This window comes from Cnephaeus nilssonii (assembly GCF_951640355.1).
Source record: "Cnephaeus nilssonii genome assembly, chromosome: 7".
Lineage (NCBI taxonomy): Eukaryota > Metazoa > Chordata > Mammalia > Chiroptera > Vespertilionidae > Cnephaeus > Cnephaeus nilssonii.
Window position 1 is genome coordinate 32,500,310 of NC_137078.1, and position 14,819 is coordinate 32,515,128.

Here is a 14,819-nt window from a genome sequence, read left to right on the forward strand (position 1 = left end):
TTATTTGGGCAAAAAGAGTTGCAACCCAGGAAATACAGATCAGGTAGCAATCTAAATTGTGTTCCTTGGAGACAGAGGGGAGGCTGTCTCTTCCAGCAAAAGTTCCCAGTTAGGTCCCTTTTATGTAAATTGGCCTGAGTCACACAATTCGGCATTATGTGCCCTGATTGGTCATTATGAAGCATTCTGATTGGACAGTGCAGGTTTTAGTCCATTGGTAGAAAGATGAAACCAGAAACTTCCTTATAATAGTTGACTTAGCCAGCTTAAAGAGCAGGGCATAGTATGGGAAGCTGAGAATTCAGTCTGATGTTCTTCCCAGTATCCTCCGATATAATAAAGAGGTAATATGCAAATTGACCATCACGCCCTCACACAAGATGGCTACCCCATGTGATCAAAGATGGCCGCCCCCATGTGGTCAAAGATGGCCACCCCCATGTGGTCACAAGATGGCAACCACAAGATGGCTGGCAGGTGAGGGCAGTTGGATGTGACCAGGCCTGCAGGGGAGGGCAGTTGGGGGTGACCAGGCCTGCAGGGGAGGGCAGTTAGGGGTGACCAGGCCTGAAGGAGAGGGAGGGCAGTTGGGGGTGACCTGGCTGGCAGGGGAGGGCAGTTGGAGGGGATCAGGCCGGCAGGGGAGGACAGTTAGGGGCGACCAGGCTGGCAGGGGAGGGCAGTTAGGGGCGACCAGGCTGGCAGGGGAGGGCAGTTAGGGGCGACCAGGCTGGCAGGGGAGAGCAGTTGGGGGCAATTGGGCTGTAGGGGAGCAGTTATGCATCGATCAGGCTGGCAGGGGAGTGATTAGGGGGTGATCAGGCTGGCAGGCAGAAGCGATTAGGGGCAATCAGGCAGGCAGGCAGGCTAGCGGTTGGGAGCCAGCAGTCCCGGATTGTGAGAGGGATGTCCGACTGCCCGTTTAGGCCCGATCCCTAACCGGCAGTCGGACATCCTCTGAGGGGTTCCAGATTGAAGAAGGTGCAGGCTGGGCTGAAGGACACCCCCCCCCCCCCAGTGCACAAATTTCATGCACCGGGCCTCTAGTATAGAGTATATGTGAGAAGCCCCTGCCAGGCTCTATTGCTATCAGTGGCAAGCTCTCCATGTTCCTATCTGCTGCTGGGGGAAGTGGGCTTCTTGAGATATGAGAAAAGGAGTTTTCTGAGACTTGCACAGGAGGATGAAATATTGAAGATGGCTTTTTTGTGTGGAATTAAATCACTGGGTTTCCAAGGTTCCCTCTTCCTCTGTCCCACTGTGGAAGAAGCATAGCTGTGACCTTAGCAGAGCTAGGATTAAAGCCATTGCTCAAAGAGTCTATTCCATATTTGCATAGCCCAATTCAGCATCAGGCTAGCTTAGCTTGTGTCCCAGCTATAGTCCATCAGTCCATTGCTTGTGGGGTACACATGACTATGGATCATGTGGCTTCTAGGAACATGGGCAAATGCAAGGAAGTAGGAGCAAAATTAGGGGAATGAGAGAAACCAGAGAGAATTCTTTTGTCTGGGGATTTTAACCTTCTAATATTCCATGTGCTTACAGTGTCTCTGCCTCCTCTGGCCAATTATCTTTGTTCCTGGGTTAGACTGACAGGCACCTTTCCTGCATCACCCCAACTTCACTGCACATGCATCCATTTCTCCTTTGTTGATCCTTCCCCCAGTGATTTGCAGGGAATCAACCAGTGGTTCCCTGGAGAGTGTAAAGTTGCAACTTCCTGGTTATAATGCTTATAATGTCTGACCTCCCTTCTGCTCCTTTCCTATTATTAACAACTAGCTAGTTACAATGGTAATACTATTACTTATAAAATTTGGGCCCTCAGTTGACCATGGGGAATCCACCTCAGCAGATAATTTCCTTCTCAGGATTCACACCAAATGAACCTTTCTTCTCAGGTGCACACATACATTAGCTCATTTAATCTTCACAATTACTCCATGAAGTGTGCACTATTATTGTCACATTTTACAGATGCATTTTAGAGTGCTCAAATAAGCATCCCACAGCTGTTAGACAAGACCCAGATCTTGGTGCAACTGAATTCAGAGCCTACTCTTCTGACCCCTCTACTGCCTTTATCATGTCTAGTTCCAAGGTTAATTCTGCACCCAATTCCAATGCATGGGTATTTTCTCCTACATCCACTAAGCAATTCTCAAATACCAGCTGCATGTCCTACAATTCAACCCAGTTCTGACACTATCTACCTGGAGATCGTATCACACCCCACAGATGAAGGATTCAGTCCCATAACACTGCCTACCCTCCAATTTCAAACACCAATCACAAATCCAGGTTGTTTGACTGGCTATAGATTAGAGGTTTTCATGATCCCCTTCATGGGTTTGATTAATTTGCTCAAGCAGCTTATAGAACTCAGGTAAACTTGCTAGGTTACTGGTTTATTATTAAAGGATACATCTCAGGGACAGCCAGGTGGGAAAGATGCAAAATATGTGGGAATGTTACTGGAGAATTGCCCAAATCAGAGGGGGCTCTCCCTTCCTTGGTTCTTGTCATTGCTCCTGAGAAAGAGTTCAGATCACATGACAGAAAGCAGTGTTGAAGCAAAGCAAGCAAGTGTATTAAGAGTACACTTGGCATAAAGCACAAACGAGTAACTCAGCTAGTCTGAGACCCCACCTGGTGGGGACTTGAGGGTTTTATACTTTTTTCTCCTATAGTCTTCAAGGTTCCTCTGTTGGATATCATGGGCAGCAAAATATATTTCAAGGTCTCCCTTTTATATTATTGTGGCTTTTCCCAGAATTTATGAGACTGTCTGGTGATTTTATCTTGGCAAGTCCCAAGACTGCTGAGTTCTTTGTTCAGTGGGTAAGGTAAACTCCCCTCCCACCCTTCCCTTCCTACTGCCCTATCAGCTATCTATCCTGCCTGGAAGCTCCTTGAACCACATCCTTTTGGATTTTTATGGAGTGTTTATTACATAGGCATGATTAATTAAATCATTGGGCTTTGGTGATTGAATTCACTCTCCAGCCCCCTGCCCCCCAATAGTGGGGGTGGTGTGCAGAGAGGGTGATTCTTCTGGCAGCAAGCCCCCATTTTTTAGTTGCTTTCCAAAAGTCATCATTAATATAACAAAGACACCTTTTTCATGCTCATCACATAAAACGTTTTAAGGGTTTTAGGAGCTCTGTGCCAGAAACAGGAACAAAAACCAAATATCTCTTTCTTATTATAAATTACAGCATCACACTGAGCTTTGTCTACTCTATTTTCTAAATATCTTTTAACTCCACCTCTTGCTTTCCAGGCTCTCTGAGTACCAGAGGCCTTGTCATCTGTCCATCAGCCTGTTCTGATTGCTTCCTCCTGGACTCTAGGGTCCAGTCTCTTTTAGCTCAGGCATTTGTCCACACTGACACCAGATCTACATTCCAAACACACATCTGCTAGCATCACTTTCATGCTTAAAATCCTAATGACTCTGTCCCCAAGAACAGAAGTCTTTCCAAACCTGCCCAGTCCATCTTCCCAGCAACTACTCACTCACACACCTTCTGGCTCTGCTCTGGCCTTTTCACCACTGTCAGGCATATCCTGACCTCTTCAGATTCCTCCCTTTGCAAATGCTGTTTCTCTGCCCACTTATTAATTAGAATCATTTTGCTTTAGAGGGAGAGAGAGAGAGAGAGAGAGAGAGAGAGAGAGAGAGAGAGAGAGAGAGAGAGAGAAAATTAGAAAAAGAAAGAGAAAGAGAATTATTGGTTGACATAACTTGAAAGTTCAGGGGATCTAGAAATTGAATGACACCATGAAACCCTCATGCCCTTTCATCTCACATTGCTGCTTGCTTCTGTCTTCTTTGATCTTGGCCAAGGCCTCTTTATTTGGTAACATGTCAGCAGTTTACAGCCCTCTGTGGTCATCTTTACACCAAAAATTCTGCAGGAAGTGGGAGTGGCTCTCCCAGCAGAGTGTAAGCATTACTTCTAGACAGTTCTCTGATTGGCCTGGCTACTCTACCTGTCCCTGAGTCCTTTGGGGAATTGTGTACTGTGATGGGGTTCTGGGTCATATACCTACCACAGGAAAAGGAAAGCAGAGTTAGCTTTATATGAATCTCATAGTCTGAGCAGGATTACTGTAAAGTAGGGGGCGGGAGGTTCCTAAAAAAGAAACATAAAGCAGAAAAGCCTGAAATGACTTTTCCTTCCCCATCTGTTAAGCTTCTATTCATTCATTCTTTAAGATTCTACTCTCAGATGTCACCTCTGCTTCCACAAAGGTTTAGCCATTCACTCCTCTGTGCTTCACTGGCCTTCTCTTCACACTTCTCTTAGACCCTATCCATGTTAGAGTTGAGTTACCTGCTAACGTGTCCATCTCTGGCTGAATGGCAAGGTTGGAGATACTCAGGGTCAGGGAGCACATCCTAGGTATTTTTTTGAATTCTCGACCTCAAATTCCCAGGGAACCTCTCCGTCTAAGGGCTTAACACACCTGCCAATGAGCCAGGTCAGGGTCAGGTCTGGGCCTCATGTTATCTAGAATCATTAGAAGGTAGAAGATGGGTGCTCTGAGCAGTAAGAGAGGAACTTAAAGTGAAGGCACCCAAGAGCAGGCCCCTTCCCCCAGACTCCTGGTTCCTGAGGATAACTAAATAGTGAGAAAAGACCTAGGTCTATCTGTCACCACAGTGCTCTTGAGGGCTCCCTGCTGCCCCTGGTGCCACCAGAATTTCCCCAGAGTGTGGGACCTTCCCTAGAACCATGGAAGGGGCAACACAGGCTCCCTAGGTGGCTTTTCAGAAGAGGCCCATTACACAGCACCAAACTTCAGGTCATTACAAGGTTATTCCCAACTTGTCTGAAGGCAAGAATAACCTTAGGTGCTATTTATTTATTTATTTATTTATTTATTTATTTATTTAATGGAAATAGTAGTAGTTCTTACCTAATAGGCTTTTTATGATAATTGAGTTAATTCATGCCAAGCTCTTGGAATAGTTCCTGGCATATAGTAAGAACTTAGTAAATATTAACTTTTAAACAAAATACAAACAAAAAAATACTGGAGGAGGAAAGTGTCATTAGTAAAATCAGGTCCAGCTATGGAGCCACCCCTGATCCTCCTCTAGGGGTTACAAAGCTGGTAATTACATCCAGCCTCAACCGCCAACACTTCCTGAGGGCTTTGCAATCCCATTAGCCTATTGAAGTGCTCCCAGGCAAGGCCAGGTGGCCACAGGTCAGTGGCTTCCCCCAGGGGGTCCTAAAAGGGGTTTGATAGTTGCAGAAGCTCAGCAGGTGATTATGATGAGATTTTTGATCTTCCTGCCGGTGGGGGGAGGGAGGAGGGAAGCAAGGTGGGTGGGGGATGAGCTGCAGGGAGAAAGTAGGAGGGGATATGTGCAGTGAGGAAGAAACCAAGCACTGTGATTGGTCCTGGATTTTTCTGCTGTTGTTCTTGTGTTTTGGGAAGTCTGGATGAGCCTAGGAAACGCCCCAGCTCTCATTCTGAGGACTGCTCAGTGGCAGGCAGGGCATGAAATGCCTCCCTTCCACCCCTGATGGCTCTATGGGTCTCTCCAGGACAGCATAGCAAGTGTGCACCTTCACAGACTGCAGCTTGACTGAGCTTTCTTGCTCAGCAATACGACTTGTGCTAAAGAGCTGTGAGAAGATCCTGGGCCAGCTGCTGCTGCCCTACCTATTCAAAAAAGGGAAAAAAAATCCCTTGAGGAAAATTAAGCAAAAAAAAATCACAAATTTTAAAATGAAACTAGGTCAAAATGCACTCAGGTGTGACAATGAACAATAGAAGCTCCAAGAACTAAGAGCAAAGACCTTTAAGCCTTTTGACATTATGGGAAAAGGAGTGATTCAATGGGTTTTTCTCTACAAATAATAGAAAGGCTAAATTCCCTTCCTTTCTGCTTGGAGTGAGGTCTTAGTTACTGGACAGTGTATTGAGTGGCCTGGAGTGTGTCCCGTTCCCCAGGAACCACCTTGCTGGCTCACTTGTTTGCGACATCAGGCCACTGCTTGTGCAAACTTCCCACCCACCCAGTGAGGACAAATGGGCCTGGATCTCTGCTTTTTATGAGTTGAGTCACTCTAAGGAAGTCACTTTACCTTCTAAGACTTAATTCTCTTATCTGTAAAGTCCAGGGAGCAACACAATGGGCCTTATAGGGTTGTTGCTGACAAAATGAGAGGAATGCACTCGGCACACTGATGCCGTTGATTAGTTAGGCGTGAGTGTGAGCTCTCTGCCCTCAAGTTCCTCATGGTAGGTTGGGTGGGGATATCACCCTTTCCAGGTGCTGGGAGGATGAAATGGGAGAGGGCTGGGCACATAGGAGAAAAGTTCGATGCATGGCAGCTTTTACTATGAACCACATGAATGTCTACCCCTGAACCGCAGACCAAGTAAGGAATGTTCCTTTTTCTCAGATTCCAAACTTTGTGTAAACATTAGCCAGGGACTGTGAAGCTATTCTTCATATTAACCTTAGTGAATTGGCTTGGGATCAGGAATGTCAGACCATCCCTCCAAGCCCAGCAGGATGGCTCTGGGCACTGTTCTGGCACTTCTGTGGATGATGGTCCAGTGGCTCCGGAGCGTTTCTTGTCCTTGAAGCACCTCCTCAATAAGGGGTTTCTACGACCCCATTCATCCTATAACCTTGCTTTGTATTTCTCCCGATGCCCTGCCATCAGTGGGGGAAACAAGAAATTAATGAAGGCAGATCTCCTGGTCAGTAGGTGGGTAGTGGATTAGGGAAAGGGTTGATGGTGACACTTTGGGAGCCTCACCTCTTTAGCATGTGGATATTCATTTCGGCAGGCCTTCTGACCATCCTGTTTTCCACATCTAAGGAAACCGAAGACAGGTGTATCTTCATATAGGCAAATCTCTTAAACTACCATGTGTACACTTTTACAGTCATATTTATATGTTTTATTCACATATATTTTTCTTCTAGAGGAAAGCATAGTTAGAAAAATTAATAATGTATTCCTCTGATTACCCTTTAGTTAAAATGAATACACACAGCCTCGCCTTTGATCTCTTTGGGTAGGGAAAAGTTAAGCCTGGCACATATGGAATACTATTTAGAGTTCACAGTGTTATTTTAATTCCATAGTATATTTGAATTTCAGATCTTGAATTTCATATAAGGAAGTTGAATCCAGCCAAACTATAATGTGGAAATATCTCTGATCAAGGCATAAAACTGTACTTTAACCAGTCACAACTCCCCTTCCTAAAGTCTTGAAAAACAACAACATTTATTCATTAAGCACTTTTTCCTCTGTTGTCAACACAGTCAATATCCTATCTAATAAAAGAGTGATATGCAAATTGACTGTCACACCAAGACACAAGATGGCTGCCCCCATGTGGTCAAAGATGGCTGCCCCCATGTGGACACAAGATGGCTGCCACAAGATGGCCACCACAAGATGGCCTGCAGGGGAGGGCAATAGTGGGAAGTTAAGGGTGACCAGGCCGGCAGAGGAGGGCAGTTGGGGGGGGACCAGGCCTGCAGGGGCGGGCAGTTGGGGGGGACCAGGCCTGCAGGGGAGGGCAGTTGTGGGCAATCAGGCAAGCCGGGAGGGCAGTTGGGGGGGACCAGGCATGCAGGGGAGGGCAGTTGTGGGCAATCAGGCAAGCCGGGAGGGCAGTTAGGGGTGACCGAGCCAGCAGAGGAGGGCAGTTGGGGGAGACCAGGTCAGCAGGGGAGGGTAGTTGGGGGGACCAGGCCAGCAGGGGAGGGCAGTTGGGGGGGGGGGGGACCAGGCCTGTAGGGAAGGGCAGTCCTGGATTGTGAGAGGGATGTCTGACCACCCGTTTAGGCCTGATCCCACTGAGATTGGGCCTAAATGGGAGGTCGGACATCCCTCAAGGGGTCCCAGATTGGAGAGGGTGCAGGCTGGACTGAGGGACATCCCCCACCCCTGTGCACGAATTTCGTGCACCAGGCCTCTAGTATGTGTATAACTCTTTATTCCCTACATGGTGATTACCTTGTTGATGAATTATCAGTAGCAGGATTTTTTGGACTACTTCTCCTCTGTGCCTTGCATGCTCTTGGCCACATGCCACTACCAGCCAATCAGAATATGCTCAGGAGTGTATTTTTCAAGCTAGCCTAAGAAAAACAGGCTTAGGAAGATAAAGCTATTGGTCATGTCATGTACTTTAAAGTCAAACGTATATATTTTTGCAGAATATCTGTTCTATTACTTTCTTCTGTTGATTCATTGACTCCAAAATGTGCATTGGGAAGCTAGGGAGAAGCTGGAGGAGAGGTAGGAAGGGTACAAAAGTCTATACCATGACAGCAATATTATTTCAAGAGCCATGAACTGGATCATAGGCAACTCATATGCAATGACCTTATTTTAGGCTTCAGCAGTCTCTCAGAAACATAGAACTGGGCTGAGGAAGGAAAGCCCAGGTGGGGGAAGGGGAGACTGATTATGGGTGGAGGGAAGGGACTTGTACTCCAGCCTGCTATGAGCCAGCCACTATGTGGGGCACTTTTACATGTCCTCTCATGCACCATGCCTAACCTGCCTGGCAGGCATGATTGTTGTCATTTTATCGAATTAAAAACTCACATGCCTAACGTAACACAGCAGATAAGCGGGATCCAGAATTCTAATCCAGACCTGTCTGGCTCTAATGAGGATGTTCTTTCTGTTATATTATGAAGGGTACATTAATAGAGGGCTTAGTAATAATTGTTTGGATAAATTATATAATGAGTCAGATGAAGGCACCAATTATTTTATAATATTGAGGATAATAGACACTATTCTGACTGGGTCTTTTCTGCTTGAAAATAACTAGATTTATAGTAGAAAACCAAAAAGATTTGAGTTCATTCAGTCATTCCCATATTTGCATGTACTGAACTGCCTACATCGGAATACAATCCCTGAGCCCTAGAAGCTCACATTCTCTGGGGAGAGATAAGCATGTTATTAGATAATGCTATAGCAGGGTATCTCAAAGGATGGCTAAGACAATAACTCTATCTGATGGAGTAGAAACAGGTTGCACAAATTCAAAATGTTACAGATCCTCAAAGGATTGTCAGTTCTTCCTCCAAAGTATCTCTGAAATCCCTCCTTCCCTCCTCTCCACATATGGCCCCTGTTTACAGAGGCCTGTGCCATCCTCCTAGCAGGTCTAGGGGCCTCCAGTCTCTTGCTCCTTCCATTTAGTTCCCACATTGCCTCCAGCGAGATCTTTCTAAAACCCTAGCCTTGCCATGGTGTTCTTGCCTAAAACTCCTCAGTGGCCCACACTGCTGTAAAGGTGAAGTCCATCCGGCCTAGCCCCTTCATGACTTTTCCACATTATATGGGATGGCCAGCATGCTGACTGGGTGACCCCTTCCCGTTCCAACCCCTCACCCCCTTCAGGACTTGGCTCCTGCGTCCCAGGCCATCTGTGCACCATACCCCCTTCACTGTAGCCCTTGATAATGATTTATTCATACCCCTACCACCCTCATAAACCTGAACCCCTTGAGGTTCCTATTTATCTTTGGATTTCCCAATTTACCTTAGTGGAGCTACAGTAGCATAGACACCCATAAATGTCAAATAAAAATTGAAAATACGTTTAACACTGAGCCTTAAAGATTGAATTTGCTGGCTAAGCAAGGCAGAAAGACAACTCCAGGCAGAAGGAAGAGCATTTGCAAAGTGCAGAGGTATGAACCTGCAAGACAAGTTCATGAGAAGCAGGTAGTCTGGGTAGGGTGTGGCTGTGCATCACAGGAGTGGGTGGGCATGGGAAGCAGCGGTAGTGTCCAGAGATGGGACTGGAAAGGTCAGCTGGCCTGGCTTGTGAGCAGCTTCATCATCTCTAGCACTTAAGCCTGGGCTCCCTGCGTCTGGGCAACATTGCTGTCCCACCGCCTGGAAAATGCGGGTAACACTGGGTGCAGTTCCGGGTGTGTTTGCCCAGGTGGGTGAGCCAGGATATGCTCAGATTGGTGAGTGTCCAGCTCTGTGGACTATTAAATATTTTTAATATAGTAACACCCACCTCCCAGATTGTTGGAATGATTAAGCGTGAAAGCTTTGAGAGCTCAAGTCCCCAGCAGTTGTCAACCAGGTTTTTTATTGTTTTCCTTTAGACCTGGCTAAACAGCAAGCGTTACCTGGTGGCTTTGTCCCCGGGTGAGGCTCTGTGCTCCAACTTGGCCTTTTTATTTGTTTCATTGTTGTACTTATTCATTTTAGAAACAGACATTTTTAACAGCTGTGCATTTCCTGTCCCTTTGTTTTCCAGTCAGTGGTGTATTTCCTCACTCTTTGAGGTTGACACTTCAGATGTCTGTCCTCCGGCCCACGTGTTGGAAAAATTTATTGCACTGCCTTGGGCCTCTATCTCACCATCCCAACCAATTCACAACCCGGAGCTATTTTATCCGGTGGCTTTTTCCATTGTATTGGGAAATGAATCTTAAGGGTTACAGTCTAGATCTGTTAGGAAATTCATTCTGGGATGTTTGTCCACATCCACTGGCATTTTCAAAAGGAACCTCAGGTGCCTACATTAAAACCAGCAGGACCACTTTGGGCCTCAACTGGCATCCATCCGCCGCTTAGTGCTCAGCCTGAGCCTGGAAGTTAAAGATGTAAGAGATAGGATGATAGAACCAAAATCTCTAAGTGGGGGTGCAGTGCCTCCCTTATTCCTGAAGACTCACCCCACACGTCCTGGGTGTATTAGTCAAACTATACCATCACAGGGTGCCAATCTCCTTTGATTATCAAGTTCAAACAAAAAGACTTTCTTTCTTTGCTTCCACTAGACAACATTTCCCACTTAATAGATAACTTAATTTACCTATTACTTAATGTGTTTGAATTAGAGTCGGAGAGGTCACAGTTGAAAAAGGAAGCCTGCTGCTACCGCGGCTTCTCCTCCCAAGATGGTGTTTGATTTAGCTGTATAAACAAATGACCGCATCCTCGAGAGGTCTTGAGCACAGCTGCCTGCCCTGGAGAGAGCTCCAGCCTCTTCCACCAGGATGAACTCCGCTTCCTGGTGACGATCAGCAAAACAGCCGGCCAGGAATTGCAGGACTTGAGTGGACTTCAAATGGCGGTGGGTTTTGCTAACGCTGTTCGGAATTGAAGGGGACGAGGAAACCCCTTTTCTTCATTGACCGCCTTTGGCTATTGTAGGGCATTATAGGATTCTCTTTGGGATGCTGAACTCTGGTTGCAAAATTTGCCCAGAATCTGCCTCTAAGGCCATAAGACACTATCTCTTTATTCACTGACAATGCCCTTTAAATTCTTTCCCCAGTGGTAGTGCTATATTTATACTGTGCTTCTTACACTGGCCAGTTCTTATTCTATCTCCATTCTTTCCTAACATCCATGACGGCACAGTTTCTTTTTGTGTAGAACCAAATAGTGTTTACAGATAGACTCCATGGCCTCAACCTCATTAGAATGTACTATGTTTCAACTTACAAGCTAATCCGACCAGACCAAATATGTATGTCAAAGTCAATGACCTTGGCTAAGGGTTTCGTCATTCATTTTTGCCTCCGCAATACATTCATGAACATACTCACATGAATAGGCAGGCTCATTAGCCAAGATTTTAACTTCCGGGATCAGAGCAAGTACCAATAAGGAATGAGGAGGTGGCCTCCACATAAGGTTTTAATGGTACATCATGTGTTATACCTCAGAGGACGACCCAGGGACTTCTGATTAATGTCCAAAGCAGTTTCCACAATTGCTTGGCCTTGACCTCAGGAGGATTTGGTGAGGATGACTTTGGATTAGCTATCAGACCTTCTGTGGGTAGAGTTGTCTGACTTTTACCTAATGGCCAGTGAGCAGCGAGCCCTTGGGTTGCCCCCGTTGCTCAGGTGGGGTGTGGGGCTTTGGTTTCTGTCCATAGCATTGTTCTCACCAGACGAGAGGCTGTGGATGGGTTGTGTTCCCAGACATATTATTGAAAGAAAATAACTGCCTTCCTCCCCTGGCAAATAGCTGTCATGAATGAAAGGTAACCTGGCAGAGGCTTAAAAGCCACTGCACTCTGTTGACTTTCAGGATATTTTACAAAAACAGTAATAAAAATGGCTTGTATTGAGACAGTTTAACTATGTGGTTAACCATGTGGCGAACTAGGCTCTATCCAGAGGACATTCACTGCGGCTCACTGGGCCTCATAGGTGAGATAGGTGAGTCTGGAGTGAAAATTGTAACGGGCTTCCCACGGTGGTTGTGTGGCTTCAAAGGACTAATACCAGCAAAGCCTTGGGCCAGTTTGGAGCACATGGTGAGCCTCCAGTAAGCCTCAGCTTTTATTCTTCCAGGAGGCACTGGCTGGCCCTTCACAAACACCGTCATGTGATCTGCAGAACACAGATTTGAGGTAGGACATATCTCAGTTCCAGAAAGAGGGAAACAGGCCACACAGGTGGGAACTGACAGAGTGGGGATGGCCTTCAAGGCCTTTGTCTCTTAAACACCACACAGCACTTTCCAAGATGACGAAGATTAATCCAACTTTGAAACCGGGTCAGATGTTTCAGGGTAGAAATGAGTGTTTGCAAACCTTTTAAGTCTTGTTTTTCCAGAGAGTATCAGGGTAGCAATCTAGGGGGACACAGCAGGAAACTCGACTGAATAAGCTGCCTGATAAAACAGCCAGGATGGGCCCACGTCACTACAGGGCTCAACAATGTCACCAAAAACATCAGCCGCTTGTTCCCATATAAATTTCCCTTTAAGACATGAAAGGGGACTTCAAAGGGAATGGACTAGCTAGCTCGGAAAGTCACATATGAAAATACATTTTTTTGTTTGTTTGTTTGTTTTTTGTTTTTGCTTCAATGGGAGTTGAGCTCTCATCAACATCATAGCAAAAGTTTCCTTTTCACTGTTTTTTTCCTAGTTAATCATATGAATTTGGGGTGTACTGGATTAGGTTCAAAACACATAGTAGTAAAGCTGTATTTCTTACAGCATTCAGGACTTCTAAATTCAATTTGATTTAGTGAATACTTACTGAGTCCCTTTCATGAGAAAATGCTATTACGGAGACCATGATGTACAAGTGCGGCCCAGATCTCAAGGAACTCACTGTATCTGGAGCTGTGCTGACCTGTCCAATAGCCAGTGCCACGCGTGGCTTTTTAAATTTAAATTAATTAAAGTGAAAATTCGGTGCCTCAGATGCACTAGCCACATATCAAATGCTCAATGGCCAAATGGGGTTACTGGCTGCCATATGGATTGGGCATCGGTGTAGAACACTTCCCTATTCCAGAGAGTTCTACTGGACAGTGCTCTTCTAGGGCAAGAGATCTTCCATTTCAGGAATTATGTTACCCCGTCTTTGTGGTTGGAGTGTGGCTTACTCTTGGAGTAACATGTGGGTAATAGCGCCACCCTCAGGCTCCACACTTGAAGACATGGATTCGGATTCTGCTTCTGACCTATATTGACCTTGGGCAAGGCCCTTTGCCCCTTGCCCCTCTGATGCCACTTTCCTCACAGGTAAAGCAAGGACATCAGACCACAAGATTTCTACAGCTCCTTCTCTCCAAATATCCTGTAAGGCTGTGAGTGAGTGAATTGGTAGAGCATCGTGTGTGTGTGTGTGTGTGTGTGTGTGTGTGTGTGTGTGTAGGTGGGGGGGGGGGGGGCAGACGACATGCCACAGCTAAAACAAACTACAAAGTTCATCTCCCAAAATAATTATTTTGTTTTTATTTTAGAAATTTATTTGCAGATTCACTCTAATTGAAATTTTAAAATTCTATTTATGCAGCCCTAAACTCACCAAACTGCCTTAAAAATTGAGACTATTTTATTATTCATTTTTGTAGAATGTCAAGGTCTCTCTAAAAGAAACTTAATTTTTTTTAATAAATATTCTCTAGCAGTTCCACTTTGATACCTGTTTGCCTGAGCAGGAGACTACCAGCTCTCTTTCCCACAGTGCGTGGAGTACTGACACACACTGGGAGTGTGGTCTGGGACTGTGGTGCAAGCCTACATTATTTCTATCTAGGAAAAAAAAAAAGAACTTTTACTGAGGACCTTCAATGTCATGAGGCACTTACGTCCTCATCTCACTTAAGGACTGGCCAGTGTTAGGCTGGGCAATGCCTGTTTGCAAAAGAATAACTGACTGAAGAAAAATTTCCATTTCCCTGAACCCAGTGATATGTGCCTACACTTACGGGTATTTCTTAGAGCAATACCAATGCCGTTTCATTGTAAAATAACTATCTTCTTATTGTGCTGTCCCTAAGCCTTAGCTCTCTAGATTTTTTTCGGGTACCATATTTCTCCTTCCTATATCAGCTGGGAAAGGAAAGCTTCCTTTGTTTTCTTTCTTTTTATCTCAAAGACTGAGAACATTACAGGGGCCCCGCTCCCAGGATGCGGAGTCTGGGGCATGACATTTAGCTCAGAAGGCCCAAGGAGGGTTGGACTTCAAAACCTTGTTCAAATTCAGCTCCTCGGTGAAGAGTTCTGGTTCACCCTGGGTGGGATTCAGCAGTGAGGGCTTTTGGTGAATGACTTGGTCTTGCCTGCTTCTTACCAGTGCGGCTGGAACTTGGGTCTCTGATCAGGTCCTTACAATCAGTCCACCTTTCTCACTTCTTCATTTCTCCTGGTAATTGCGGGAGCAACTAGTGCACTGGAGTTTGATACCCATTCTACCACTTTGGGGAAGTGACTCAGCCTCTTTGAGCCTAAGTTTCCTGAGCTGCAAAGGGAGGATAAATAATAACTGGTCTCCTACTTTACAAGATAGCTGTGAGCACCTGG

The 14,819-nt window shown here is 45.8% G+C and overlaps 1 protein-coding gene across 11 annotated transcripts in view; it reads left to right on the forward strand.

Moving 5' to 3' along the window:
* ABCA4 (ATP binding cassette subfamily A member 4) overlaps positions 1-14,819 on the forward strand; it is a 108,279-nt gene that overhangs the window by 24,581 nt on the left and 68,879 nt on the right. Inside the window, exon 1 of one of the 11 annotated variants that reach the window (XM_079778075.1) lies at positions 5,161-5,223. The exons of the other annotated variants lie outside the window; for them this stretch is intronic. The gene's annotated coding sequence lies outside the window, so the exon portion shown is untranslated. Of the gene's footprint in view, positions 1-5,160; positions 5,224-14,819 lie in introns of those variants that run through there. 11 annotated transcript variants of the gene reach the window in all.